Source organism: Triturus cristatus, chromosome 2_1 (assembly GCF_964204655.1).
Source record: "Triturus cristatus chromosome 2_1, aTriCri1.1, whole genome shotgun sequence".
NCBI classification, from domain to species: Eukaryota; Metazoa; Chordata; class Amphibia; order Caudata; family Salamandridae; genus Triturus; species Triturus cristatus.
In genome coordinates, this window is record NC_140581.1 from 901,733,898 (window position 1) to 901,739,195 (window position 5,298).

A 5,298-nucleotide genomic window follows, 5' to 3' on the forward strand; every position below is an offset into this window, starting at 1 on the left:
TTTTAAAACATATGCTTACATATGTGGTTCCTCCACAATTGAAGCAGATAAATCTGCACATATAAGTATAGGTAGTGCAGAGTAGTAAAACTCTGCACTTAGTTTGTGAATTGCAATTTGTAGTACATTTTGTAGCACTACAAAACATACTACAAAGTGCAGTTTAAGAATTAGGCCCTTATAGCTTAACTAAAGAACTTGATTAAACTGTGTAAGACATGTTTAACTGTAACAGCACAATGGGTCAGATGTACGGACCTTTTCTTTCGTGAGTCTGTAATTGCGAGACTTGCAAAATGAAATGAACTAAAGTGTCTCAGACATATTAGCGATTCCCATTGGGGGTCACAATTGACCTGCCCCATCAATATTCATGAGGCAGGCCGCAATATGCAATCCATTGGGAATCGGCAATAACACAAGGGACAGTGGTCTGCAATGGACAGCAGAACACCATGTCTGTGTTTGCTTTTAAGTAAAGCAACTTTTTTTTTTAATGCAGCCCATTTTTCTTAACGGAAAAGGGGATGTGTTTAAAAAAGAAAAATGAAATGTTTCATTTTTTAAGGGTAGGCAGTGGTTTGTGGGACCACTGCCTGCTCTTAAAAATCGTTTTTGCTACCATTTACAGATGGAAAGGGGTCCCTTGTAAACCCCTTCCCTTCCCTTTTGCGACTGGCTTACTACCTACTTGAAGTAGGTGGTACACTGCAATTGTTTTGCAACCGTAGTCCGGTTGCAAAACAAATTGTACATCCCCCTGTGAATTGCTAGGAGGAAGAGACGCCCTTGCCATGTCCCTTCTTAATAGTGACTAATAGGTTACTGACTCACAAAATAGCGCTAGTACATTACAAAAGCCATTTTAGCAGTTGCAAACGGCCAGAATCTCTGTTTGCGACTGCTAAAAATGGTTGTACATCTGGCCACAAATCCTTAGCACAAATCCCAAATGTGCATTTGTTTTAAAGGGCTTATCCAGTGCATAATGTCAAAAATTCTTTTACATCGTAAACAGACATCATCAACAAAGGGGATGAGTAGCAATGTAGGCAGCAGTGAGGGGTGCCATCATCACTGACTGAGGCAAAATGAGCTACCGCTTTGTTTCCACATTGAATGGGAGGCTATCCATAGTGGCCTGGGCCTTCACACGATACCTCAGCATTGCAGACCCCGAACTCCACCGTACAATCCATTGTACAGACTTGAAGGCACTCACATAAAAGTTTTAATATTGATGCCCATATGTATACCCGCAAACATATCTGGAGCAACACCACTATACCTCTGGGGGATGACCCGTACCATGGGGGACATGGAAAAAGGCAGGAATCCTCACACACGATCACCTGCTCTTGCATGGTGAAGTTAGACCCTTTGACACACTGCAAGAAGAATACCGCCTACCCCAGTGGCACTACCATTTTCTCACAAATAAAATCCTACTGCATGACAGAGCTAATCTCCGAACACTAACCTGACACATGAGACACCTACTGGCCACTGCTATGACGGCTGCGAAAATTCTGAATACTGAGACATTAGCAGTCGCCCGGGAAACTTACCCATGATGACTAGCTGTGGAAATGTATGAAACCGTCTCTTTGAAGGACTTATTTATAAATGGCAATATAGCACAGAAACCTTTACACATATCTGTCACCTTTCATCAAAATCCCAGCACCAACCACATCGGTTTTGAAAAGCCAAAATGTCTAAATGTTTGTATGTCCATAGGTTTATAGACCTACTTGTATCAGCACTCTAACAGGCACATGCATCAAACCTTTTTGCGATCGCAAAGGGTGCGAATCGCAAAAATAGGCCGATTGCGATCGCAAAAGTCAGTGTTGAAATGCATCAACTGTATATTTGCGAAAATCCATTTTTTCGCAAATATAAGGAATCGCAAAACATTCTGCGAATCAAATAGCGAATCGGTATTAGCGTGTCCCAATTACCGAATCGCAAACAACGAATCGCAAAATGTATGCATGACAAATCGCAAATAGCGATTTCCATGAAAATCGCAAATTAGCGATCGCTAAATAAGAAGGATCACAACCAGGTGGTAATCATGAGTGCAAATCACAGACAGGTGAAAACCAACTGAAACCCATTTAAACACACCCAGAATGAGCCAGCACTGTTCACAATGGCAGGGATTTACCTGATGGCGAGGAGGATGAGGCTGCAGGCTGCCGCACAGAGACGGAGGCGAATGAATGAGCGCATCTTCAGAGTCCGCATAACTTTGCTAGGCCAGCAAGAGGATGAGATATACGACAAGTATAGGCTCAATGCAGCAATGATCCATGACCTAATCAATGAATTGGACCCCATAATGCAACGACAGACACGTAGGACCAATGCCATCCCAACGCATGTGCAGGTCCTATGTTGCCTACACCTTCTGGCGTCAGGCAGTTTTCAGGGGGTCATTGCTGTTGCGGGAGGTGTGTCACAAAGCGCACTTTCAAGAATATTGAAAGCATTCCTTGATGCCATGATGGCCGTGATCGGGTCTCATATCAAGTTCCCTACCACCGCGCTTGACCTTGCAAAAACCAAACAGGAGTTCTACCAGATAGCTCGTTTCCCACATGTTTTGGGTTGTATTGATTGCACCCACGTTGCAATATGTCCCCCTGCAACACAGGAATATATATATAGAAATAGGAAATCTTACCATTCCCTCAATATTCAGGTTGTTTGCAATGCCAAAAACATTATCACTGACATTGTTGCGCAATTTCCAGGGAGTGCACATGACTCTTATATCTTCAGGCAAAGTGGCATACACACCCGTCTTGTCAGGGGAGAATTTGGAGAGGGACATCTGCTTGGTAAATATGTGTTATAGTTTATCACTGTCATTGTACGTATGTCAATGTGAAGCTGCCACTGACTCTTTGCTCCATTACATGTAGGTGACAGCGCATACGCCTTGCGTAATTACCTAATGACGCCTTACCTCAATCCCACAACTGCCAATCAACAGAGGTACAATGCAGCACATATTTCGACAAGGAACATCATAGAGCGCACATTTGGGCTGTTGAAGAGCCGATTCAGATGTCTACATAAGACCGGTGGAGCACTGAAGTACAACCCTGAACAATGCTGCAAGATAGTAGCGGCATGTGCCATGCTGCACAACATAGCGACAAGGGGAGGAATGGACATCGAGGTGTCTGACAGCGATTCGGAGGATGGGAACCAGCAAGTGCCACAACACCATGCAGCACAAGGGGCAGGCGCAGCAGAAGGGCGTAGGAGAAGATTTGACATCACACAAAATTATTTCTGAGGTGAGTAATGATGACACAGAAACTGACTATTGCTATCAGAGTATTCTTTAATTAAATAAAATTGCCATGAGTGTTCAAGCACACTTGTAATCTGACCAGTGCAATGGACATAAGTGGTTTGCAAATGTCAATTCACTTGTCACTCTGTGAAAAGTCAAATCCAAATAAATGGTTACGTCACCATAGTGGAATGCACTTGTACATGCCAGTCTAGCGCTTTTTCCCACGAACACCCAGACGCCTGTCAGACCCAGCATTGTCATCCGTTATGTTGGAAGCGGCGGGGGTACTGCTGCGTGTGTTGCGTCTTCCTGCAGTGCGGACTGGAACTGCCACACTACTTAGGCTTGAGCCACCCTCACTACCCTCTTCGGGCGTGGAATTGTTGGCCGCAATTGTGGAAGCATTTAGCAAATCAACTGCATTGGTGACCTGGTCCAGTGCTTTAGCCACATCGCCGCTCCAATGGCACATTTCAGTTTGCATGGTCACAGACCTACGTGCCAGCAGTGCAGTTGTCGTGGCCAATCTATTGTTTGATTTAGCAAACATTTTCAATTGCAGCATTAGTTGACGATGCTGTCTCTTCTGGGATACATTTCCCTCATGCATCACCTTGCTCAGTTGCTGCACACTTTCTGACAGTACTGCTATGTTGCTAGCCATCTTGCCAACTTGCAATTGTACTAATCGTGTGTTTTTTGTCTGCAGGCGCTGCATACGGAGCATCTGTCCCTCAAGACCACCCCAGACATCACTTGGTTGCTCCTCCTGCTGTGTCCTGAGTGCTCTTCCTCTCCTACGCCGGGCTCTGTGATTAGTTCTGGGGACCTGTGGTTGTGTTTGTGTGATGGAAGTTGTCTGGCCATGGCTGCCACCTGGTGTTGCATCAGCCTCATCATCTTCACACTCCATGGTGACTAGGGATGGAACAGTAGCCCTGCGTGACTTTGTTGGACGTGAGGGATTTATTTGCACCACAGGTGTGTCCATCTGTTCACCTGCGCTGGTGTCCTGCATGTCTGGGGAATCGCTATCCACATCTTCTACACGTTGTGCATCTGTGAGGTGAAACAGTGCAACACTGTATTATTTCATGTCTGTGATATTAATTGCACAGTAATAAATTTCTGCCTTTGTAAATGATTTTATACTCTATTAAGCTTTTTTGGGTTGTTACTCTGAGATTTGACATTTTAACTGCTTGACCTGACTACATCTCCCATAATGCCCCTCACCTACTGAATGCATTGTGTACTGGATGTTCAGGGTCTGCACTTGGGCTGTGCTGTGGTCGAGTTCTACCTTTACATTTTGTAACACTAAGAAAACATACATTCATCTTACCTTCAGATGTGTTTGCTGCTCCGGACGTGTCCAGCTGGGTCACACCAACAACAGCTTCTGGCTGGATGGTGGATTCAATCAAGTCCTCCATGGGAGTGTTCCCAGTGTCTGTTGGTGTTCCCCCTCCTGTCTTCTTTGCCTCCTTCAGGCGGTCAGCTATGCGCACCTTAGCCCGACTGCGCAAGTCGTACCATCGTTTTTTGAGTTCTTCAATGGTGCGGTGTGTCACCCCAATGGCATTGACCCTGTTTTGGATCCGGAGCCAGATTTTCCTTTTCTCCTGCTCTGCCACTTTCAATGATGCCTTTCCAAACAGCTTGTCATGGCTGTGGACTACTCCCTCAATGAGGGTGTCAATTTCTTTTTCTGCAAATTTAATTTTGCGTTTCCTGCCTGTTTGGCTCTCCTCTGCTGTTTGTGAGGCTTCCATTTGATATCACAAGTTTTTCTTCTGTCTCTGTCACACTCCTGTTCTGCTCCCAGAGCCAGCTCCCTCCTCTTCCTGACACTGTGCACTGGAAATGAGGCTGGTGCTGCTCACTTCCTGGTTGTGATGTCATCAGGATGCATCAAAAAGCGACTTCGGTATTAGCGATTTCGCTAATTGCGAAATCGCTAATAGCGAGTTCGCAAATGC

The 5,298-nt window shown here is 45.1% G+C and overlaps 1 long non-coding RNA gene across 1 annotated transcript; it reads left to right on the plus strand.

Annotated features, from left to right (window-relative positions):
• The first annotated feature begins 2,931 nt into the window (after positions 1 to 2,931).
• On the plus strand, positions 2,932 to 4,460 carry LOC146866068 (uncharacterized). The gene is made up of 2 exons (XR_014970377.1): positions 2,932 to 3,314; positions 4,026 to 4,460. It is a non-coding gene; the product is annotated as an uncharacterized LOC146866068 (long non-coding RNA).
• Positions 4,461 to 5,298: the final 838 nt, after the last annotated feature.